The 26,634-nt window shown below is 43.7% G+C and overlaps 1 long non-coding RNA gene across 1 annotated transcript; it reads right to left on the bottom strand.

The window, feature by feature from the left end:
* Positions 1–1,058: 1,058 nt before the first annotated feature.
* On the bottom strand, positions 1,059–23,332 carry LOC110510982. The gene is made up of 7 exons (XR_005041154.1): positions 23,125–23,332; positions 18,668–19,423; positions 18,386–18,417; positions 16,780–16,983; positions 3,640–3,745; positions 2,953–3,034; positions 1,059–1,868 (listed from the first exon to the last, which is right to left on the bottom strand). It is a non-coding gene; the product is annotated as an uncharacterized LOC110510982 (long non-coding RNA).
* Between the last annotated feature and the right edge of the window lie 3,302 nt (positions 23,333–26,634).

Genomic DNA, 26,634 nt, shown 5'->3' with positions numbered 1-26,634 from the left:
ATCTTGGTCCAGTGTAGGGTGGCCAGTGGGTTCCCTCCCTGGGACACACAAACCAGCTTCAACATGGTCCCCCTCTTCACCGGGCCTTCTCTGTCCAGACCCTGGATTACTGGATGCTGGGGTGGGACTGATGTTGAGAGGGAAAGAGAGAGATGAAGTAACATCTTGGGAAAGAACGGCAGAAAGTGAGGAGAGAGGAAGAGAGGCAGCAATAGAAAGAGAGAGGGAGAGATGAAGCACCAGAAACAGAGAAGATGACAGAAAGAGAGAATAGAGAGGGTGAGAAATATGCACTGGGATGAGCGGACACTTGGCTTTATGAGCAAGGGAGCATCCTTTCTATTTGTTGAGACAGGGCCAATAAATTGGCAACATTTATCCTGACTGCAGAGTAAGGGCTCTAGCTCTGATGAAAGCATTAAGTATTAAGGGAGCAGCCAGCTAGATCGACTCCATAAAGCAAAATAACAGATGTTTAAACAGTAATAAAGTAACGTTTGGAAATATGAATAAATTACAGCCTCCCTGAATAAAATATACAGCGTAAAATAAATTAGGGGAGGGCCAGCCTTTGTTATTGCTGCAATGAGTTTGGGTACGCAGGCAGTGCAGGCGGCTGTATGTGGACCCTGGGCCGGCGTGACAAATTGCTACCTCACTAACAATCTGTCTGACTGAAAACGGACACGGTGCTCCAGGCTTTGATGGGCTGGCGTGCTGAGTAAGGACTACATTAGGTCTTACTGTGGAAAGATGTTGTTTAATATGGTGTAGAGAGAGAGGGGGGGGGGGTGGAAGGAGGGAGGGAGGGAGGGAGGGAGGGAGGGAGGGAGGGAGGGAGGGAGGGAGGGAGGGAGGGAGGGAGGGAGGGAGGGAAAGAGAAAGAAAGAAAGAAAGAAGGAAGGAAGGAAGGAAGAAAGAAAGAAAGAAAGAAAGAAAGAAAGAAAGAAAGAAAGAAAGAAAGAAAGAAAGAAAGAAAGAAAGAAAGAAAGAAAGAAAGAAAGAAAGAAAGAAAGAAAGAAAGAAAGAAAGAAAGAAAGAAAGAAAGAAAGAAAAAGAGGGAGGGAGTGAGAGAGGGGAGGTGTAGAAGCATTTCCAGTTCTGGGCGGTGGTTAAAGTGTAGGAGATAGAATCGGACAGTGTCTAATTCAGAGGGAGATAGATAGAGACAGTATTTCATATGGACGGCTGTGGATAATATGGCGTGGGTGAAACGAAAACAAGGAGTAGAATGGGAATGTTCACCATTGGGTGTCTTCAGTAACAGTAGCATTTAATCAGCAGCTGATTTAGACCTGGGACAGAACCAGGTGGGTGGACTCCAGAACAATCAGTTACTGAAACTGATCTACAAAATATTGAGGAACAACTAAAACTAGCAAACAATAGGCTGGGTTGCCATATTGTTTCAAAGATATAATGTTTATCCAAACAAGACAAAGGGTAAACAAGGAAACGATCCTTTGAGATGTTAAATCACCCACCCCTATTATGTTGTGTACTGTAGTTCCTACACCGTTGGAGATGTTATGGTTTCACAGTCCTGACAATTATATTTAGCATCAGTAGAGTTTAGAATTTGGGCTTGAGTTTCATTCCCAGGCTCCTCTGATCAGTATTATCAGAGTGTAGCAGGCTTGAGTTGGAGTTTGGATTGCACTGATACCAGAGGAATTGACAGAGTTGAATGGGTTGAATGTGACAGCAGTAGAGACGTCATGTCGACCTCTAACACTCCAGGTTGAGCGTTGGGATTGAGTCCCCAGTAGGTGTGAGTTCATCCGGGGTTGAAAGTCTCCCCTCAGAGTGGTTGCTCAGTGTGAGGATGTTTTCCCCAATGCCAGCCTGGGGTCAGGGTCCACACGTGGCTGGAGAAGGGAATAAGTAAAGGTAAAGGTGTCTGTGAGTCTATGAGGTAAGGAACAACACACACTCACAGTATACATTCATCACCAGGCTGGTCTCCAGGGCCCGAGGAAGAACCGGGTTCGTCGTACGACACACCAGCTCCCTTCCGTTGTCCGAACTGCTTAAGAACATGAACCTGCATGAGGTGTGTGTGTGTGTGTGTGTGTGTGTGTGTGTGTGTGTGTGTGTGTGTGTGTGTGTGTGCGCGTGTGTGTGTGTGTGTGTGCTTTTGTGTGTGTGTGCGTGTGTGTGCGTGCGTGCGATGGAGGGGTGGGTGAGGAGCGTGGGGGAAAGGGGGTCATGGGGAAGGAAGGATTGGATGGAAGAGAAGAATAGATGATGGATAACATTAAAGATAATGGCTTAACATAGGACACATCACCCCTTATTAACACTCTAATTGAGCCCTTGAGACCTCCATAAGAACAGACAGATTTATGCAATCTGTGGGGTCTGGATATCAAGAGCCACATAACCCCCCTGAACATCATAACAATGTGAGCATTACACCTCCAGACCCATGACAAACCCAAAGTCCACCATGTTATCTAGATTCCTCTCCAGATTTATAAGCTCCGATACAAAATATTGTTGCTATTTATACCCACTATCTACACATAGAGGAATTAGTTGGAGACCAGGCTATTCTGCGTTAGAGCTGAACTATGTCCTTAATACCCTCTACAGCGTGTTATCTTTGCAGATGACAAGGGGTTATTATCTTTGGAGCTGGATTAGGTACGTATGCACCACCAGGTGAATCAGATAGGATTGGATCTGTCTAGCAACTGAAATGTAATTCTGTGTCTATGACAAAAACTAATTTGATTTGACACAAGGCACCGAGTGACAGTTCACAGTAGGCATCAATTCATTACACTGTACTGTGTATCTGTGGGAATACAGATGTTCTTCAATTAGGGATAACACTCACACGCACGCACACGCACACACACACACACACACACACACACACACACACACACACACACACAGAGAGAGAGACACACACACACACAGGAAACAGAGAACAGGAACACATACCCTTTTGTAGCGTGTGTGTTCTGGAGCTTTTCCTCAGAGCCAGACATAGGGAAAGACTCTACACCTGTCAGCTCAACTCCGTCTGAGAGAGAAAGAGAGGAGGAGGGGGAGGAGGAAAGCGAGTGTGAGTGTTAGTGCAAACAAGGCAAGGGTGTTCTTTTTGAAGGTAGGGAGGGGCAGCTCCCCACTCACGTGCGTTTGACGACAGCTGATAATCAGAATAGGGGACGTGCTCTACAAAAATTAACGAATGGCAGGGAACAAGCACGACTGTGCATTAGATTGGCAATTTTAATAAAGGTACAACATTTTAAAAAAGATGACGCCTTCTCAGTATGGATGAGAAGTGTTACGATATTTGTTGCTTACTGCATATGTTTTACTAACCAGTAAATTCTAACTAGTATGTAGTACTATTAGTACACAGTGTGTAGTTTTAGTAAGTAGTAGGCAAGACAAATTTCAGACACGGCCATAGTTTTAAAATGTCATTGTAAAAACAGGGCATTGAGATATAGTGTACTACAATTATAGTGTAGGTTGAAACATGTCTTTGCAAACATGTTTTTCCCTCAACTCAGTACTGATTCACATTTAACGTCTCTGCTATTCCTAATGGAAAAACATGTATGTACTAGCATTATTAAGTTTGTGTGCAGTGGGTTGATACCGTATTTGGTGACCTACCTTTAAACAGAGTGATCACTGTGACAGTGTCATGTGACATTGTAGCTTTTCCCTGCTACCCATGGGTCTGTGGTCTCCAGCTCAAAGTAAGGTTTAGAGGGAGGAACTGAGGGGAGAACAGAAGACTGGTATCTATCAAAGTGGTTCTGGGTCACCTTAAGACATATGCAGTACAGACTAGGCTTTGACCAGAATTATTGATTCTGTTTACAGATCACAGAAAAATAAGCTTTTGGTAATTAATGCATTAAAAACATTTGAGATCCTTAGATATTGAAGAAAGACAGTTATACCAAGCTAATAAGGCAGGTTCTGTTATATTCCTGGAGAATCAGTGGGTCCATATCATTAGTGTGGTGTACAGTAGATAAGACTGGGATGTGCATACAGAGATGGGTTGGTGATGAAACGAGACAGATGATAATCTGTGTTAGCGCCAAACATTTCTCCTCTCAGATCACCCCCCAGCTGAATACGTGCTTGCACAGCAGATCAAAGCACTACCCACTCCTTTTCTCTTCCCCCCTCTCTTTCATTTCTTTCGGACCATGCAGGGAATTCAGAGAAAGAACATTTTTGTTGAAGAGAGTGGAAGTTATTTGGACGGGAATTCAGAGGGAAACTGTCACCAGATGTGCTAATCAACAAACAGGCTTCAGCACAACTGTCATTTACTCTGGACACATGACCATCTACTCCACAACAAACTGTCACAGAATAGGGGAAAGGAGCAGAAAGAAAGAGGGAAATGGAACGAGGAGAGGAAAGATATCTTTCTGTGAGTGTGTGAGAGCCAGCACAGCACACAATAAACAAAGGTCATTGCTACTTTTCAACATATATCAACTGACAGCATGGTTTAGTGAGAGGGATATAGAGAAGAAGAGAGAGGATGATGAGAGAGAGAGAGAGAGAGGGAAGACAAAGAAAGAATGAAAGAAAGAAAGAGAAAAATAGAAAGAAAGAAAGAAAGAAAGAAAGAAAGAGAAAGAGAAAGAAAGAAAGACAAACAAGCAGCTATCATTTGTTTATCATGCGAGTCATCCAGGGGTACAGCTATATGTTTCATCAAGGGGTAATTCCGTCATCCGCTGCTGAATGCTGACATAAATCCAATGGTTATGGCTGGATAAACAGAACACGAGCTAGTCAGCCAGTCAATCAGTCAGTCAGCCAGCCAGATAGTTTCTCTGCTCTCCTCCAAATCTGGGTAATTCACCTAGTGCCACTGGGTGGAGCTGTTGCTGTGTGCAGTAGAGTAGTCATATTGGCTCCAGCCCTGCTATTGAGACAGATGAGATCTGGCTGCAGCTTCAAACTGATTTAAAGGAAGCAATTGGATCTGTGTGGACTGTGATGGGTTACCCGGAGCACTGCAGAGGCGAGCACTGAAATAATGAGATTCATTTGTTTGTGTGTTTTTTCCCCTCCCTCACCAGTCTCCACTCCCCGGGATGCTTGGCCGATGACTGGGCCATGTGTCTATTGACAGGCCCCTGCACGCTCAATCTACTCAAGCCCACATGATTCACACGGCTGCATCACTTGTTGTGCTCCAGGAGAGCCTCGCCACCTAACAAATCTCCTAAAATAAGAATAATGATGTTCGCAAACGAGCTGGGCAGGTATGTCATTTATTCTCTCTCTCTCCCTCTCCCTCTCAATCTCATGCTCGCCTCCTCTTCCTATCTCTCACTCACTCCATCATCCCCTATCCCCTTCTTCCCCCAGCCCTAGCCAACCACCTTCCTCCCTCCCTCTCTCTTTCTCTATCACTGCGGTTTAATCTGCAGAGGGAGGTGCAGTATGGTGGAGGGTGTGCTGTAGCTTGTGTTGAGAATGAGAGCCCCGTATCCACCACAGCCACTCAGGTGGACCATGTGACTCCAATGAGCCCCACCTGAGTTCCCCCTACTACCTCCCAAAACACACACATACATCCCCCCCCCACACACACACACACACACACACAAATGCATTTTCACATGTGCACAAACATGCACAGTCATGCATAAACACACACACACTCATGTGCACACACACACACACACACACACACACACAAACACACCCATCCACTCTCAACGCAGACAAACATGCAGACATGCTGCTGCCATGAAGGCGAGAGACAACGAGCTGCAAAATTCGATTCATTAGACAAATACAGACGGATGGATGGATAAGGCAGATAAGAAGCAGATTAGCGCAGACACACATCGATAAGAACATACACACATACGGATACAGACAGACAGACAGACAGACAGACAGACAGACAGACAGACAGACAGACAGACAGATCAACAAGTCTGAAAACACATTTGCACACACAGATCCTGACACAGACCCCTGATCTTTCTTGATTCAGGTAGCTGTATGTCTCTAACACAGCAAGTGGTCACCATACAGTAACTTCATAGAGAACACAAAGCTCCTCTGATCTGTTTGAATAAAACATCTGATCAACAGGAAACAGATAAACAAGAAGAGAGTTTAGAGAGCCTACGTTTCCATCAGTGTCATTGTTGACGGTCTCACACACACACACACACACACACACACACACACACACACACACACACACACACACACACACACACACACGAACACGAACACACAGACACAGATGGACTCCAGTGTGAACACACGCATGTGAAGAGTTTATTTCCAAAATGCTATATTATCCACAGATTTTTCATATTTGTGTTTTTTCACCATAAATGATTGACATTTGTGCATTATAATTTTGTATTTTTTTTGCAAAACTCTATTTAACCATTGTTTAGCTGGAAAGGAATGTTCGTAACCTGTATCTTTGACTCAGATATGTGGTAGTCTCACCTAGTTATCTTTAAGCTAGATGCACTTACTGTAAGTTGCTCTGGATAAGAGAATCTGCTAAATGAGATAAAAGGCAAACTTTATTGTTTTACATACAGTACATTTGGCTGTGTAAAACCAAGCAGTACTACTTATTTGATACATTTGGCTGTGTAAAACCAAGCAGTACTACTTATTTGATACATTTGGCTGTGTAAAACCAAGCAGTACTACTTATTTGTTACATTTGGCTGTGTAAAACCAAGCAGTACTACTTATTTGATACATTTGGCTGTGTAAAACCAAGCAGTACAACTTATTTGATACATTTGGCTGTGTAAAACCAAGCAGTACTACTTATTTGATACATTTGGCTGTGTAAAACCAAGCAGTACTACTTATTTGATACATTTGGCTGTGTAAAACCAAGCAGTACTACTTATTTGATACATTTGGCTGTGTAAAACCAAGCAGTACTACTTATTTGATACATTTGGCTGTGTAAAACCAAGCAGTACTACTTATTTGTTACATTTGGCTGTGTAAAACCAAGCAGTACTACTTATTTGATACATTTGGCTGTGTAAAACCAAGCAGTACTACTTATTTGATACATTTGGCTGTGTAAAACCAAGCAGTACTACTTATTTGTTACATTTGGCTGTGTAAAACCAAGCAGTACTACTTATTTGATACATTTGGCTGTGTAAAACCAAGCAGTACTACTTATTTGATACATTTGGCTGTGTAAAACCAAGCAGTACTACTTATTTGATACATTTGGCTGTGTAAAACCAAGCAGTACTACTTATTTGATACATTTGGCTGTGTAAAACCAAGCAGTACTACTTATTTGATACATTTGGCTGTGTAAAACCAAGCAGTACTACTTATTTGTTACATTTGGCTGTGTAAAACCAAGCAGTACTGCTTATTTGATACATTTGGCTGTGTAAAACCAAGCAGTACTACTTATTTGATACATTTGGCTGTGTAAAACCAAGCAGTACTACTTATTTGATACATGTGGCTGTGTAAAACCAAGCAGTACTACTTATTTGATACATTTGGCTGTGTAAAACCAAGCAGTACTACTTATTTGATACATTTGGCTGTGTAAAACCAAGCAGTACTACTTATTTGATACATTTGGCTGTGTAAAACCAAGCAGTACTACTTATTTGATACATTTGGCTGTGTAAAACCAAGCAGTACTACTTATTTGATACATTTGGCTGTGTAAAACCAAGCAGTACTACTTATTTGATACATTTGGCTGTGTAAAACCAAGCAGTACTACTTATTTGTTACATTTGGCTGTGTAAAACCAAGCAGTACTACTTATTTGATACATTTGGCTGTGTAAAACCTAGCAGTACTACTTATTTGATACATTTGGCTGTGTAAAACCTAGCAGTACTACTTATTTGATACATTTGGCTGTGTAAAACCTAGCAGTACTGCTTATTTCTATGAGAGTGAGGCGGATATACAGCATTTTGCCTCCAAAAACATGATTATTTGACTCTCTGAAAAGAAACCATCAAATTATATTTGAAACAAATACATGTCTGTCATTGAACACCCCATGCCATGATTAGATAAACACACCCATCTATTTCCTAATTTCTTTAAACAATTAAAGCTCAATTAGAAACATTTTTGAAAATGGATATATAGCGTTTCGGGAATGATTAAACCAGACATGCATGAGGTTGAAAGCCATTGAAGTGGTCCCCCCCTTCATCCTCCCTGATTCCTCATCCCTCTCCTCCTCTCCTCCGTGCTGAACAGGAAGCTAAGCAGGTGTCCAGGACAGAAATAGGCCTCAGTCAGTCCTTCTCCCCCTCATCTCTCAGCCACATTACATAAGAAATAACATCTTCCTCAACAACCCATCCCCTGTCACAAAGACACAGAATCTTCCTTGTGAGTGAGAACTGGATACTAGAGATAGACAACACAACAGAACACTCACTAGCCTTTTGACCTGGCCTTGAATGCCACATATTGGACATTATTGAGTAATAACTCATAAAATCCTTCTCATATCCGCAGCACACCACATACCTAGCTAAGGCTCATTTTTTTATCCACAGCCTTGGGCAGCTAGTACCTGTTTGCTCACTGTGCTGAAAAAGAGGTCCTATTTCACAGGCAAATAGAACAAAGATATACCCATTGAACAAAGTCACTCTGCCTTCTATTCTGCTTGTGTAAATGCCCCCGTTTATGACTTGCTGTATTATTCATAAAGAAGTGCCATAACATGAAGGCTCATTGTACAGTACACTCTTTGTGTGCTAAACTCGTTAGCCAAATGCAAAAACCTTACCACCGTACTGTCGTACCGTCGTACTCTAACTGTTGTCTCTAACTCCCAACCAACACTGATAACAAGCTTAAACACCCTCCTTTCCCCCAATCCCCGTCTACTCCCACAGAAATATCTAACTGCAGCTTAACTGCATGAGTAACGTATTCTTAAAAACAGGGAAACATCAAACAAAAACATTTAGAGTATTATTTGCAGGATCCGGATATACAGGCAGGCCTGTGCTTAGAGAGGAAGAGAGAGAGAGGGGGGGGGGGGGGGGGGGGAAAGAGAGATAACGGGAAAGAGAGAGAGAGAGAGAGAGAGAGAGAGAGGGGAGAAAATGGAAAGAGGGACTTGTTAATTAATAGGATTATATGGTAAGGCTAATGGTTTCAAACAAAAGACAGTGGATGTGTCAGGTGTTCTGGTATTCTGACGGGCGGGGGCCGGGGGTATAAGTTTTGGCGGGAGGACACGGGGGTGGTGGAGAGGTTGTTATTGTCATGGATTACTTGCTGCCACTTGATCTGCCTGTTGCCGTAATCCCCTATCTGAACTCGGCAGGAAGGGAAAAACACAGGAATTACGTCGCCCCTGATAGAAATGTCTCGAAAATGACTCTTTGTTGGCCCGCTGAGAGGACTTATTGACGTTTGTATGCCTCCCTCTCGGCTGTTCGCTGCCTGTGGTGATCCATCTTGAATTAGCTGGTGATGATACCCACAACCCACCACTCCGACTAGAGAGCAAGGCTGGCTTTTCTTTTGGTTTTACATGATCTTTCGTTGGCTTTCTCTCTCTCTCTGCATCTCTACCTCTGTCTCTCTCTTAAATCAGATAGTGCGATAGTGTTTTGGTTGGCTGACTGGTGAAGGCTGTCTGTGTTATCATGGGAGCTGTGGTAGTCTGGGGGAACTCTTAACTCATCGGAAGGCTGTCAAGCTGTGTTACTCATTTCACTCATAGGTTGTACAGTACTGGCTTTGGTTCTAACCCAGTATTACAAGTACAATAACACATCTGATTCAACTCATCAACTAATATTAAAGCCTGTGATTAGTTGAAGCAAGTTTTGCAAGTTTTTCTGCTGTTACAGGATTTAGATTAGTCTGTGGCCTCAGGCTAGTCTGTCTGTCTGTCTGTCTGTCTGTCTGTCTGTCTGTCTGTCTGTCTGTCTGTCTGTCTGTCTGTCTGTCTGTCTGTCTGTCTGTCTGTATCCGTGTGTGTGTATATTCTTACACACACACACACACACACACACACACACACACACACACACACACACACACACACACACACACACAACAACAACAACAACAACACACTTCACGTCACAGCAGTGATAAATGTGGGACTGAGTCCTGCTGTATCTGCAGGTGTATAAAGATGGAGCTGACTGGAACAGGGGGAAGTGTAGAGAGAGCTGGGGTTCACTCCCCCCTCCTTCCTTTCTCTCTCAGTCTCTCCTATTGATGTCAGAAAAATATGCTCCCTTCCCAGGAGAGCGAGAGAGGCAGCGAGAGTCACCAAGGCAACGCCCCCCCACCCCCAGCACCCCGGTATACACACTCCATGGCCCCCAAAAAGAAAGAGCAAAAGAGCGAGAGATGAATGGAGAAGGGGGAAATGAATACACCGTAGCAGGAGAAGAAAGGCTCTTTCAGAGTCACCGTTCTCTCCACATATGGCATAGCTCCCAAAAGCAAGGAGGCCGAGAAAGCCAGCGCAGAGAGAGTGAGAGAGAGGAGAGAGGAGAGAGGACAGTGGACAGAGGAGAGAGGAGAGAGAATAGAGAAGAGAGGAGAGAGAAGAGAGGAGAGAGAAGCGAGGAGAGAGAAGAGAGAGAGAACGAGAGAGATAGGAGAGAGAGGAGAGAGAAAGAGGAGAAGGAGAGAGGAGAAAGAGCGTATGCTGTTCATCATAAAGTGACAACAGGCGGCCTGGTGTACTCACACAATTACATCCATTCCTTCCCACGTCTGTGTGGAAACTTTTCATTCACTCCCATTCTATTATGATTTACTTCTCCAGGAGCTACTGACACAGAGCACCACGGTGGCTGTTACGGACGGAGGCTAACACACTGCTTGTAGTGTGTGTGTGTGTCTGCTTGCGTGTGTGCGTGGTCCATAGAATCTAAAACATATCTCAATTGTCATATTTCTCTATTGTGTGCGACAAGGTCATAGTCTTAGATATGTCCTGTAGTTCATGGTCATAGGAGGAGTGGATGGACTGTGCACCTGTTGGGTTGGGGTTACAGTATTCACCTTGCTGTCTGCCTCTCTGAACTCTGCAAACATTTAGCATTTTACAAATGAGACCGTCCTCTGTCATGGAGAATGAGCGGTGTCCTGATGATACAGCAACTGAGCCAGGCAAAATCGTGCATCGGCATGATTATTATGGATGTGTCCAAAGAATTTTCCATTTAAAAAAAGTACAATTAAGAAAATACAGCTAGTTTGCTGTCATTTTGTTTTCTGCCGATGGCGAGCTAACAAAAGACAAGAACGTTAGCCAGGCTGAATGGAAAATATTATTCGACTGCATAGCAGTGATGGGAAAATATTTCCTTTGGTGGAAGGATGAAATAGTATGAATTGAATTGAAAATTTGTCTCTCATTATTTTAATATGTTGATAAGCAGTTTATTAAAGCAATAAGGAACCTTCTGGGGTTTGTGGTGTATGGCAAATATACCACGGCTAAGGGGTGTATCTACTTCGCTTTCATAGTGCCTAAGAACAGCCCTTATCAGTGGTATAGTACCACACCACTTCAGGCCTTATTGCTTAAATATCCAAGAAGTAACAAAAATGACCACTATGTTATTGTACTCTGCTTATGTACGAATAAAAGTAAGAAATTAGTTTAATCGTGATAATTTTGAGCCCAAAATAAGCCTAAACAGCAGACTCAAGTTGCACAGCAACACAACACATTATATCATGGACAAGGACCAAGAGGTCAAGCGTGTGGCTGAGCTGCTGAAGATTTTCATACATACATTATTGTCATGCTTTGTCTTGAATAATATGACCAACCACCCTGCACCAAGTTGAAGCCCTTTGAAAAGAAGAGAGAGTGGTATTGACTACCGACCGCTGTGAGAGAGCTTGGTTTCCACACATACAGAGGAGGATCTTAGCATCAGATACACACTGGAATTCCATCTATTTATAACACCAGGGGCTTTAGTCCAATTCATTAAACATTTTCTTTAGCATCGTGTACCCGAATTCGGGGACATTTTGCTTGCGACTTGATCTCATGCCCTGTTGATTTACCATTAGGCTACATAGGGTTAGAAAGTAGCAGACACACACTAACCAACGAAGAGGGATAGCTGTGTGGTGTAGGACGTCTGACTCCAGATCTGTCATGTTGTTTTATATTGGTTGGAACATGGTATGTATCGATTGAGGAGGACAGACAAAGTGTTTATAGTGTTGATAGTGTTTCACCATCCACGGGTTAATATGTTGACTGATGTCATAAAACGTGTGTATTATAGCATGTTTAGGGTCTGGGAGGCTTTTTCCTGCTCTGTGTCGCTCTCTGACTCACAGTGTACTAACATGTATAAAATAGCATCTTGGTGTGACAACCTCCCAGTCCTAAAAAAGGACTCATCATCAAAGTTGGCAAGATAATTAATACCAACCAGCAGCAATTTTCACATCTATGCTATCATACAGCGGAGAGGGAAGACTTCATTTTCCTCTTTCCTGAAATTACTCACCACAAATGCCGCAATCAACTTGCCAAGTGTGTGTGTGTGTGAGAGAGTGTGATAGCTCTTTCAGCGCCAACAGACATCACTGATGGTGACAATCATCGAGTGGTGTCAAGTGTTGACGCTTGTGTTTTTGTTTCTATAGTATTTAAGTATGTGTTTGGCACAAGCATATATCTGTCTCTTTGTTTGTGTGAATATGTGTGTGTGTGTGTGTGCATAAGTGTGTGAGTGCAAATGTAGGTGTCTGTGTGTTCAGCAGTCTGTGTGTGTGGTTGTTGTTCTTTTATCCATTGACCCAGTTTCAGTGGAGAGCAGAGCAGAGCGTGTGTGTGTGTGCGTGTGTGTGCGCGCGCGTGTGTGTGTGTGTGTGTGTGTTTGTGTGTGTGTGTGTGTGTGTGTGTGAGTGAGTGAGTGAGTGAGTGAGTGAGTGAGTGAGTGTGTGTGTGTGTGTGTGTGTGTGTGTGTGTGTGTGTGTGTGTGTGTGTGTGTGTGTGTGTGTGTGTGTGTGTGTGTGTGTGTGTGTGTGTGTGTGTGTGTGTGTGTGTGTGTGTGTGTGTGTCTGTGTGTCTGTGTGTGTGTGTTCGCGCCAGTCTGCCTATCAGTGTCTGTGAATATGTGTGCATCTGAATGTCTGTCGGCTCACGTTTGCCAGTCTGCTAGTGTTCTGTGTCTCACGACAGCCATGGCACCGTGGAATAGCACCATGTGGCTCGGTGCTGGTTGATCATGAGCAGATGCCATGCTCTTATTTAGGATTGCCTTCTAATTGGCGATTACTTTTTATACACGCCATGTGCGGATCCTGCTACATTATTTTATCCTTCTCTCTCTCTCTCTCTCTCTCTCTCTCTCTCTCTCTCTCTCTCTCTCTCTCTCTCTCCATTTCAATTTAAGGGGCTTTATTGGCATGGGAAACATACAGTTTGGACATTCCTACTCATTCAAGGGTTTATCTTTATTTTTGATTTTGTAGAATAATTTCTACATTGTAGAATGATAGTGAAGACATCAACACTATGAAATTACACATGTGGAATCATGTAGTAACCAAAAAAGTGTTAGACAAATCAAAATATATTTTATATTTGAGATTCTTCAAAGTAGCCACCCTTTGCCTTGATGACAGCTTCACACACTCTTGGCATTCTCTCAACCAGCTTCATGAGGTAGTCCCCTGGAATGCATTTCAATTAACAGGTGTGACTTGTTAAAAGTTAATTTGTGGAATTTCTTTCCTTCTTAGTACGTTTGAGCCAATCAATTGTGTTGTGACTAGGTAGGGTTGGTATACAGAAGATAGCCCTATTTGGTAAAATACCAAGTCCATATTATGGAAAGAATAGCTCAAATAAACAAAGAGAAACAACAGTCCGTCACTACTTGAATACATGAAGGTCAGTCAATCCGGAAAATGTCAAGAACTTTGAATGTTTCTTCAAGTGTAATCGCAAAAACTATCAAGCACTATGATGAAACTGGCTCTCATGAAAACCACCACAGGAAAGGAAGACCTCTGCTCCAGACAATAAGTTCATTACAGTTTCCAGCCTCAAAAATTGCAGCCCAAATAAATGATTCACAGAGATCAAGTAACAGACACATGTCAACATCAACTGTTCAGAGGAGACTACGTGAATCAGGCTTTCAAGGTCAAATTGCTGCAAAGAAAGCATTAACCACTAACCAATAATAAGAAGAGACTTGCTTGGGCCAAAAAACAAGAGCAATGGACAATAGACCAGTGGAAATCTGTTGTTTGGTCAGATTTTTTGGTTGAGATTTTTGGTTCCAACCGCCGTGTCTTTGTGAGACGCAGAGTAGGTGAACAGATGATCTCCGCATGTGTAGTTCCCACCATGAAGCATGGAGGTGGTTTGATGGTGTGGGGATGCTTTGCTGGTGACACTGTCAGTAATTTATTTAGAATACAAGGCACACTAAAGCAGCATGGCTACCACAGCATTCTGGAACGATACGTCATTCCATCTGGTTTGGACTTAGTGGGACAATCATTAGTTTTTCAACAGGACAATGCCCCAACACACCTCCAGGCTGTTTAAGGGCTATTTGACAAAGAAGAAGAGTGATGGAGTGCTGCATCAGATGACCTGGCCTCCACAATCACCCAACCTCAACCCAATAAAGATGGTAACAATAACAATTGCTCAGCATATGTGGGAACTCCTTCAAAACTGTTGAAAAAGCATTCCAGTTGAAGCTGGTTGAGAGAATGCCAAGATTGCCAAGATTGTGTGAAGCTGTCATCAAGGCAAAGGGTGCCTACTTTGAAGAATCCCAAATTCAAAATAAATTTTTATTTGTTTAACACTTTTTTGGTTACTTCATGATTCTATATGTGTTAATGTCATATTTTTGATGTCTTCACTATTATAATAATTCAAATAAAGAAAAACTCTTGAATAGGTGTGTCCAAACTTTTGACTGGTACTGTATGTTTACATTGCCAAAGTGAGTGAAATAATAATAAACAACAGTGAAATAGACAATACAAATAAACAGTAAACATTACACTCCTTCCAAAATAATCAAGATATTTCAAATGTCATATTATGTCTATATACAGTGTTGTAATGATGTGCAAATATTTAAAGCACAAAAGTGAAAATAACTAAACAAATGTAGGTTGTATTTGCAGTGGTGTTTGTTCTTCACTGGTTGCGCTTTACTTGTGGCAACAGGTCACAAATCTTGATGCTTTGATTGCACACTGTGGTATTTCACTCAATAGATTTGGGAGTTTATCAAAATTGGATTTGTTTTCGAATTCTTTGTTGATCTGTGTAATCTGAGGGAAATATATGTCTCCAATATGGTCATACATTTGGCAGGAGGTTAGGAAGTGCAGCTCAGTTTCCACCTCATTTTGTGGGCAGTGTGCAGATAGCCTGTCTTCTCTTGAGTGCCAGGTGTGCCTTCGGGGGCCTTTCTCAATAGCAAGTCTGTACATAGTTAAAGGTTTCCTTAATGTTGGGTCAGTCACAGTGGTCAGGTATTCTGCCACTGTGTAATCTCTGTTTTGGGCCAACTAACATTCTAGTTTGCTTGTTTAAAAAAAAATGTATTTCCAATGTGTCAAGTAACTATCTTTTTGTTTTCTCTTGATTTGGTTGGTCTAAATGTGTTGCTGACATCTCTCTCTATCTCCATCCCTTTCTCTCTCTCTTGCCTCTTTCATTTTCCCTTTGTTCACTTCTGAGGGGGACAATGGCGGTACACGCGAGGCTATTTCACATTCACATAGTCTCTGTAGTCACAGATGGCCTCTGTTTAGGCGTCCTCTGCTAAGCCACTACCATCAGGTCCCCATGGTAACTTCATTTAGGCCTATCACTGTGTCCTCTATGCATATCAAGGCTATACAGTGTAGGCTTACTGCTACTATGTCTGTCTTACAGCCAATGCAATTAAAGCTGACAGATGCACCGTTCACCCTCACAGCGAACAACCTGTCATTTGAAATATGTCAAAGTAAAGAAAACCATCAAATTCACACACTTCTGAGAGCAACAACACAATGCTTGAACTCTTGGCCCTTTTGACCTGTTTGTGTGGCTTTTGTAGGCCTTCATTCTGCGACTGCATCTCTGTGCTCATAATGCAGACATATTCCTCATGTTCATCTTGTCCTATGGGTTGTTTACCACTCAATGTTTTCATTTTGTAGCTTGTATACTGCGTCTGCTCAAGCTGTAAAAGCACATTTTGTCTTGGGCTCCTACCCATGTGTGTTATCATTTTCTGCTTCCCTGTCATTATTTCTTACCCAATTTTGATATATTGCTTTTCCCCACCCATTTCCCCCTACTACTAATATTTCCCTACTTTGTATTCAACCCTAATGCAAACACCAACCCTACACCTAGCTACATGTCCACATCCTGGTTCATCTCTAACCATCAACCACAACCCTAACTCTAACCCTAGCTTCTTGTCCACAGCCTGGTTCATCTCTAACCATCAACCACAACCCTAACTCTAACCCTAGCTTCATGTCCACAGCCTGGTTCATCTATAATTATCAACCACAACCCTAACTCTAATCCTATATTCATGTCCACAGCCTGGTTCATCTCTAACCATCAACCACAACCCTAACTTTAACCCTAGCTTCATGTCCACAGCCCGGCTCAACCCTGGCCATAACTCTAACCCTAGCTTTAAGTCCACATCCCGGTTCAGCTCTAACCATCAACCACAACCCTAACTCTAACTCTAACCCCAACCCTCCCTGGGCTCTCACCTCTCTTAGGGTCCCCCAACAGGCTGTAGTGAGGGAACCCCGGCAGACTCTGTTGTGGACCCAGAAGCAGGTCATCCTTCACCCACTGGACGGCCCCTGAGGGCCTCAGCACCTCACACCTCAGCACCACCGTAGTCCCCGCACGCACCGTCATGTTCTTGAGCTGGGTCCTGAACGCCTGCAGGGCCCCCAACTCCACCACACCTTAAGAAGAGAGGGAGGGAAAGGATGGAAGATGGTGAGAGGATGGAGAGGAAAGAGGGAAAGGAGGGAGGGATGGGTTAAGGGGATTGTAAAATGGATGGAGGAAGAAGAGGAGGGTGAAAAGATGGAGAGGAAGAAGGGAAAGTTAGGAAGGCAGGGGATGAGAGCTCAAATAAACATGGTAGTCGGGCCACCTTATTCATCACATCGTATGTTTTATTGATGGGAAATTGGAGCAGTTCGGCCCTACAAATTAGTCAATAATGTAATTACTACGAATTAAACCCCTCCTCGGTCCAGGAGATAATGAATGGAAAGGAAGAGAGGGCGAGGGGGGTGGGGGGGACCGAGCCCTCGTTCACCCATTGCTTTTTCTTCACTGTCGATGTCCCTTCGGCTAATTCCTACAGATGAGAGTAATGATATTTGGTTTAATGCCCTCGTTTGTCATATTGTATGTGGTGTGGGGGTGTCAGGAGGTAGGGGTGGGCAATCCCTCACTCCCTGTATAAAGTGAAACGCTCCGGTACACTGCACTGGTGGCTGGAAGGTAACCTTACTGCCACTCAGCCAGCCTGGTAGTGAGTGAGTGAGATGGAGGCTAGAACAATGAGACCAGGATCACAAGGTAATGAGATTGTAGCTCTGCATGCAAAGTCCTATGCTAATTAGGGGCCCTAATATATAAGCATGCATCTTATTTTTAAACTATGCAGTGGAGAGGAGAGCAGCTATTTACACCGCCTAATTCTGGAAGGTTGTTTGAATCTTGACCCTCTTTGAGCCAATCACAAAGTTGTTTGCGAACTGCATGCTCGGCTGCGCCTCGGCAACGTGAGTGAGAGGGAAAACTCTCAGATCAAGGGGACATCAGTCACCTCACATCAAACGTGAAGGGCAAGATTGACCATTATAGACGTCGCATACAAACAAACAGCCACAAAATCATATTTGCATATCAGTTTACATAAATGAATACACAACAATTTTGTGTACCAACGAGCAGTAAAAGGAAGTTGAAAGACAAACAGGAACAAAATGGATGCTTCTCTTCTTCTACTGCCACTGCCTAGAGAGGTGCATGGGGGATGGAAGTGGTAAGACAGGCAAACACCGTAGGCCATTGATTTCCTTTTCCGAACCAGTGTTTGGCGTCAATTTGAACTAGATAATGGCTTGGGATTATGCTATAGAGCTGATGCTGCCCACAAAACTCTATGGCCTTCGCTGTTGCAACAAGTTAGAAGCAGATGCTAGCCATACTCTGGAGTATAAGCTGAACAACTGTAATAAGCATCTGTAATAATTGCAGTTGAAGTTTTTAGTATAAAAACATTGGACAGGGTCAAAAGAAAGCAAGTAGAGGTCATGCGAAGATGATACCTGTCACCTGTTAACTTACTGTACACTGTCTCTCTGTTTTTCTCTGTGATGCTTTCAAAGGCAGGAGAGAGAGAATGTAAATGTAAATCCATGCTATCAGACCTCATTAACTTGAAATAATTATGCCAGCAGTACAGTGGGATCTGTTCCATTAACAGATTAGTTTGGATGATAAATATTGGTTGTGATTGTTAGATTTATTTTGGAGGTGATTTACTGTATGTGTCAGTAAATGTACTGTAACTGCATAATGATGCTATGAGCATTGTAACTATATTTGTTTCACAGAGGAAAGGCTTACAAGTACTGTGTGATTTCCTGTTGATTGACGGCCACCATTTTTGAATATGATTTACAAAATAATCCGAACAGATTGTCGTTGTCTGAGGAGGTCCAGCAGCAGTAAACAGACCGTTGGAAAAACAACAACCTTGACAGCTTGGTGATTCGACAGCGTATTTTGAGAAAACGATTAGCCACTCGTCACAGCATCCTTCTCTTCTGACAATGTGTTGTCGTTAAGCTGTCCTGTTTCTGCTCCCATTCAGTTGGTTTTGCTCTTCCGAGAACCAGCTGATCCATTGGCAAGGCAGCGTAATGGGCTAGAATGGTAATGGTGAGGCCTTAGCACAATGTCCAATTATATCAATGTGATTGTCGATAAATAACAATCCAATGCCAGAAGTGTGCAATGCAAGGTAAGTGAAAAGCAAGGGGTATTAGCGAGGAACAATTCCTGTGCTGCATACAATTATCAACAACACTACAGCAGTCCACAGAAACCTTGATGCAAACTCATCCATTGAGTTGAACAGAGCTCTAGGTTATGCCTCTCATAAAGGCAATGAGAGCACAGTGCTGTAGAGCAGTATAATGGTGTGTAACTTAACAGAAGACCTTGCTGAGTTCGAAAGGAGACAATAGGTCCATTGTGGCTGTTTTTCTTTCCCCATTGCAGAGTGAGGAGAAGAAGAAGTGGACTTGGGAAGCACGTTGTTGATGACAAACCCATCTCAAACCTCAGGCTCCAATCGTTTAATCCAGGCCCTGCGGAATCCTGAAACGACAAATCACAGAGCAGACAGACAGTGAACTGTTTGTCAATGTTGGTGAAAGTTGAGTCAGTCAAGGCTTAGTTGACTCAATGTCAAGTTTTGAGTTACCGAGCACATACAAAGTATTCTCAAAGCCATAGCCACATATTGTGCTAGCTATTGTAGCTAGATATGTTGGTGAAGACAGACTAACCTGGCTACTGATCATTGGATGACTCTTGCATGCACTAGTGAATTAACCCATCAACAGTTTTGAGTTAAATCCATGAGTAACACTCTGTCTACGTCCATTACATTCTGTTCTAATCTAACACTCCCCCTCTGCCTGTTTCTTTTGGAAAGGGATCCGATGTGCATTTTAAGTTAGTTTGCAATCAATCAATTTATCTGTCGCGAATGGAACAAATAATAGTTATTTACTTGATTGAAAACTAAACATTTTCTCATCTGAATAAACAAATTGAATTAAAAGCAACGGTTCTTTGAGGCATCTCCCCTCAGTCGATTAGTTGCACTCCAACAGGCTTTGATAAGAATTAGCTCACACTCAATTATTCCTGGCTCTCAGTGTATTTCAGAGCCCCCAACATGCACTTTGAACACACAAGGGCAATTTGCTCCCCCTTCACCACATTAGATGTCTGTTCTGAGCTCTCAAAAACTAATCTGCCCTCCCCTGCCTCTCTCTCTCTCTCTCTCTCTCTCTCTCTCTCTCTCTCTCTCTCTCTCGCTCTCACACTTCCACTTTCTTTGTTTCACTCTCTCTCTCTCCCTCTTTGTTTCTCTCACTCTCTCTCTCTGCCTCCCTTTCCTCCTTTCTAATATACCCCTTAAAGGGGCAATCTGCAGTTTCTATATGTATATACATTTTTGGGCTTACTGATATGTACCCACTCTTGAAGAATATATTTATTCAATATAACTTGACCTCATGAGCTTGGTTCAACTGTTGTATCCCCTCAGAAACCAAAATAGAAGCTTGTTTTACTCCAGTGTTTGTAAACAACATAAATGTAAACTGATTTGTTTTAATTTCACCTGCTGATTTCCCCTTAAAACACCATACGCATTTCAACCCCGACCAATGTTCATGAATTGATTTTCCTCATACATTATTTTCCATCCCAGTCTGCCCTTTGCCTTGCATCCGATATCTAAATACCAGAGAGAGTAAAGTGCTGGCTGGTTGGTTTCTATATGTGTAATGAAAGCTCCCCATGCCTTCCCTCTTCCATTGTGAGAGCGGGTGCTGTGACGGCAGAACTACAGAACTACTCAGCCCAACTTGGCTGAGAGGCAGAGAGGTCTGGATAGGTCTGGCTGAGTGTCAGAGAGGCAGAGAGATCTGGATAGGTCTGGCTGAGTGTCAGAGAGGCAGAGAGGTCTGGATAGGTTTGGCTGAGTGTCAGAGAGGCAGAGAGATCTGGATAGGTCTGGCTGAGTGTCAGAGAGGCAGAGAGGTCTGGATAGGTCTGGCTGAGTGTCAGAGAGGCAGAGAGATCTGGATAGGTCTGGCTGAGTGTCAGAGAGGCAGAGTGGTCTGGATAGGTCTGGCTGAGTGTCAGAGAGGCAGAGAGATCTGGATAGGTCTGGCTGAGTTTCAGGGAGGCAGAGAGGTCTGGTCTGGAGAGGACGGCTACATGACTCAACACGTTTCTACCGGACATCTTAATGAAAAGAGCCGCAGCCTACTGACTCTGACCTCCTGTCCCCTCCCCGCACTACCGCCACCACTGCTAACCCAAACACAGGGCTTAATTACTGGGAAAATAGGTCTGTGCACAAAATGGAGGATTGGTTCATTCTCTAGTGTGTGTTTTTGTTTCGTTTCGTTGTCCTTGACAATGTTTATTTTGGGGTTGGGTCTGGGCTGTGTCTGTTGGATGGGCTCTGATAAACTCATGTTAGAATGAAAATGAATGCAGAAAACAATCGCAGAAAACAATAATCCAAAAGATAAATAATGTATGTTTTATTGTCACAAACACCAGATAGGTGCAGTGAAATGTGTTGACTTCCAGGGTCAGCTATGGTAGGTTAAGTGCCTTGCTCAAGGGCACATCGGAAGATATTTGACCTTGTCGGCTCAGGTATTCAAACCAGCAACTTATTGGTTACTGGCCCAGCACTCTAATCACTAGGCTACCTGAGAAAACCATACACACGAGTATGCACACATGAACACATGCGCACAAGCACACACACAAACACATATTCAAAATTCACAATATGAGACACAAACAACTAAAAAGCAGGCCTTCAGCCCTGGCTGCTAATCGAGTTCTTGTCCTTGCACAGATCTCTGTCATTATCCAGAACTATCTCAACAAGCTTCATAACACGCACACATGCACACAGTATAATGGAATACATGAACAATTACATTCATTCAGTATCTACAGTGCCTTCAGAAAGTACTCACACTCCTTGAATTTTTCCACATTTTCTCAAGTGCTATCAAACTAAGTAATTTATTTGTCTAGAGAAACCTTGTACTGTATAATATAATCTGTATTTCACTGACAACAATAGAGTTGTATGAGTCAGGATGAGATTGACCACCCAGGATAAGCATTGTTGAAACTTTCCTGTATAAGTCAGTAGATATTCTACCTTCACTGCTACTACAGTTTCTGACCTTGTCCCTCACTAGCTTTCCACAAATGCAAATGAAAAAGTTTGATTCAAAATTTGATTCGCTATCAGAGACAAGTCAGGCTTTCTCCCCTCCAGGGTATTGGAGAAAGCAGAGGCATCGAGCGTGACCCCGACAGGTAGATTTTTAATGGCTTCTTTCATAACATCATCAAACGACTCAATACACTCAATCCTGGACCAATTTGATGCGAAACCCCATGAAATCACTCAATGTGCAGAAAATGAAGCCTCAACCTCATGCAACCATGCAATTCAGATATGGTCCTACATCTTAATATCAGTCTCGCCCACACACCACCAATCTCACCATTAGCCTGTGGGCCCAATTACAGTGCCTCATAGGGGAGGTCTGTTGTGAACCCATTACCCCAGTGACACTCACCAGCAGAATCAGTTATAGGCCAAAGATGCAGATTAGGTTATCCACACGGCTTAATCGAATCCAAATCATTAATTGTGCATGAAAACATGGTGGTCCTCTGACAGTCTGATTAGCGTTGCCTGGGTGAGCTTGCCTGCTTGTCCAGATGCAAATAGACAGAGCAAACTTCAAGCCAAGTCAAGGACGGGCAGGTGGACGAGCCAGATTGCATCAGCCTTGTCCAGCAATTTACAGTGGCAGTTGAACAGCATGTCTCCGAGAAGCTCTTCTCACAATCCTGAGCAGAGTGTTTGTCTGCTTGGCTTGGTTTCTGTTTCTGCTCTGCAGAGTCGTCAACTTCGACTCAATGTGTCTCTCTCTCTGACTCCCTCACATGTCACTTGCCTCGAGAGAAAGTTAAACCTCTCAAAGTGATGGGAAGAGAGAAAAAAGAGAGACAGAAGGAGAGAAGACCTCCTTTCAAACCTCCATTGACTCATCCTTATCTGTCTCCTGAGAGCTCACAGAGAGACCGAGGTACAGAGAGAAAAAGAGAGCGATAGTGAGAGAGAGAAAGAGTAAGAGAGACAGTGCATCTCTCATAAAGAATAAAGACAGTGCATCTCTCATGTCTTTGAATATGCATAGGGATTTGCATGAGAGAGAGAGAAGAGGTGTGCTTACCTGTTGAGCAACGTCGAGGCCCCGGAGCCACTCTCTATGTCTCGCCTGATCTCACGATGCCGCTTGGAACAAAAGTGTGCAGCGTGGATGAGAAAGAATGCCAATAGGACTCTCCCTCTCTCTGACTCCACATGTACTGTATCCTCCTCTTCATAGACAGGGAAAGACACAGGAGGAAGAGAGAGAGGAGTGCGTATGTGGAGGGTTAGGGGGTAATCTTAAGGAAAAATAGATCACAAGAAACCAGCTGACAACAAAAAAGTGATGCCTCACTTTTTTTTGCATTAGCTTGAGATAGGGAGTATATATGCTAGGGATAGGGAGTACATAGGCTAGGGACGGTGGGTACATAGGCTAGGGACGGTGGGTACATAGGCTAGGGATAGGGAGTATATAGGCTAGGGATAGGAAGTATATAGGCTAGGGACGGTGGGTACATAGGCTAGGGATAGGGAGTATATAGGCTAGGGATAGGGAGTATATAGGCTAGGGATAGGGAGTATATAGGCTAGGGATAGGGAGTATATAGGCTAGGGATAGGAAGTATATAGGCTAGGGATAGGGAGTATATAGGCTAGGGATAGGGAGTATATAGGCTAGGGATAGGGAGTATATAGGCTAGGGATAGGAAGTATATAGGCTAGGGACGGTGGGTACATAGGCTAGGGATAGGGAGTATATAGGCTAGGGATAGGAAGTATGTAGACTAGGGATAGGCTAGGGATAGGGAGTATATAGGCTAAGGATAGGGAGTATAGAACATAGGGATGGGGAGTATATAGGCTAGGGATAGGGAGTACATAGGCTAGGGATAGGGAGTAAATAGGCTAGGGATAGGAAGTATATAGGCTAGGGACGGTGGGTACATAGGCTAGGGATAGGGAGTACATAGGCTAGGGATAGGGAGTATATAGACTAGGGATAGGCTAGGGATAGGGAGTATATAGGCTAGGGATAGGGAGTATAGAACATAGGGAAAGGGAGTATATAGGCTAGGGATAGGGAGTACATAGGCTAGGGACGGTGGGTACATAGGCTAGGGACGGTGGGTACATAGGCTAGGGGTAGGGAGTATATAGGCTAGGGATAGGAAGTATGTAGACTAGGGATAGGCTAGGGATAGGGAGTATATAGGCTAGGGATAGGGAGTATAGAACATAGGGATAGGGAGTATATAGGCTAGGGATAGGGAGTACATAGGCTAGGGATAGGGAGTACATAGGCTAGGGATAGGAAGTATATAGGCTAGGGACGGTGGGTACATAGGCTAGGATAGGGAGTACATAGGCTAGGGATAGGGAGTATATAGACTAGGGATAGGCTAGGGATAGGGAGTATATAGGCTAGGGATAGGGAGTATATAGGCTAGGGATAGGGAGTATATAGGCTAGGGATAGGGAGTACATAGGCTAGGGACGGTGGGTACATAGGCTAGGGACGGTGGGTACATAGGCTAGGGATAGGGAGTATATAGGCTAGGGATAGGAAGTATATAGGCTAGGGACGGTGGGTACATAGGCTAGGGATAGGGAGTATATAGGCTAGGGATAGGGAGTATATAGGCTAGGGATAGGGAGTATATAGGCTAGGGATAGGGAGTATATAGGCTAGGGATAGGAAGTATATAGGCTAGGGATAGGGAGTATATAGGCTAGGGATAGGGAGTATATAGGCTAGGGATAGGGAGTATATAGGCTAGGGATAGGAAGTATATAGGCTAGGGACGGTGGGTACATAGGCTAGGGATAGGGAGTATATAGGCTAGGGATAGGAAGTATGTAGACTAGGGATAGGCTAGGGATAGGGAGTATATAGGCTAAGGATAGGGAGTATAGAACATAGGGATGGGGAGTATATAGGCTAGGGATAGGGAGTACATAGGCTAGGGATAGGGAGTAAATAGGCTAGGGATAGGAAGTATATAGGCTAGGGACGGTGGGTACATAGGCTAGGGATAGGGAGTACATAGGCTAGGGATAGGGAGTATATAGACTAGGGATAGGCTAGGGATAGGGAGTATATAGGCTAGGGATAGGGAGTATAGAACATAGGGAAAGGGAGTATATAGGCTAGGGATAGGGAGTACATAGGCTAGGGACGGTGGGTACATAGGCTAGGGACGGTGGGTACATAGGCTAGGGGTAGGGAGTATATAGGCTAGGGATAGGAAGTATGTAGACTAGGGATAGGCTAGGGATAGGGAGTATATAGGCTAGGGATAGGGAGTATAGAACATAGGGATAGGGAGTATATAGGCTAGGGATAGGGAGTACATAGGCTAGGGATAGGGAGTACATAGGCTAGGGATAGGAAGTATATAGGCTAGGGACGGTGGGTACATAGGCTAGGGATAGGGAGTACATAGGCTAGGGATAGGGAGTATATAGACTAGGGATAGGCTAGGGATAGGGAGTATATAGGCTAGGGATAGGGAGTATAGAACATAGGGATAGGGAGTATATAGGCTAGGGATAGGGAGTACATAGGCTAGGGATAGGGAGTACATAGGCTAGGGATAGGGAGTACATAGGCTAGGGATAGGAAGTATATAGGCTAGGGACGGTGGGTACATAGGCTAGGGATAGGGAGTATATAGGCTAGGGATAGGGAGTATATAGGCCAGGGATAGGGAGTATATAGGCTAAGGATAGAGAGTATATAGGCTAGGGATAGGGAGTATATAGGCTAGCGATAGGGAGTATATAGGCTAGGGATAGGGAGTATATAGGCTAGGGATAGGGAGTACATAGGCTAGGGATAGGGAGTATATAGACTAGGGATAGGCTAGGGATAGGGAGTATATAGGCTAGGGATAGGGAGTATATAACATAGGGATAGGGAGTATATAGGCTAGGGATAGGGAGTATATAGGCTAGGGATAGGGAGTACATAGGCTAGGGATAGGGAGTACATAGGCTAGGGATAGGAAGTATATAGGCTAGGGACGGTGGGTACATAGGCTAGGGATAGGGAGTATATAGGCTAAGGATAGGGAGTACATAGGCTAGGGATAGGGAGTATATAGGCTAGGGATAGGGAGTATATAGGCTAAGGATAGGGAGTACATAGGCTAGGGATAGGGAGTATATAGGCTAGGGATAGGGAGTATATAGGCTAGGGATAGGGAGTATATAGATTAGGGATGGTGGGTACATAGGCTAGGGATAGGGAGTATATAGGCTAGGGATAGGGAGTATATATGCTAGGGATAGGAAGTATATAGGCTAGGGATCGGAAGTATATAGGCTAGGGACCATGGGTACATAGGCTAGGGATTGGGAGTCTGTAGGCTAGGTACGGTGGGTACATAGGCTAGGGATAGGGAGTATATATGCTAGGGATAGGGAGTATATAGGCTAGGGATAGGGAGTATATAGGCTAGGGATAGGGAGTATATATGCTAGGGATAGGGAGTATATAGGCTAGGGATAGGGAGTATATAGGCTAGGGACGGTGGGTACATAGGCTAGGGATAGGGAGTATATAGGCTAGGGATAGGGAGTATATATG

Source organism: Oncorhynchus mykiss, chromosome 3, assembly GCF_013265735.2.
Source record: "Oncorhynchus mykiss isolate Arlee chromosome 3, USDA_OmykA_1.1, whole genome shotgun sequence".
In the NCBI taxonomy this organism is placed as follows: Eukaryota; Metazoa; Chordata; class Actinopteri; order Salmoniformes; family Salmonidae; genus Oncorhynchus; species Oncorhynchus mykiss.
This window is presented reverse-complemented; position numbering and strand designations above follow the sequence as displayed.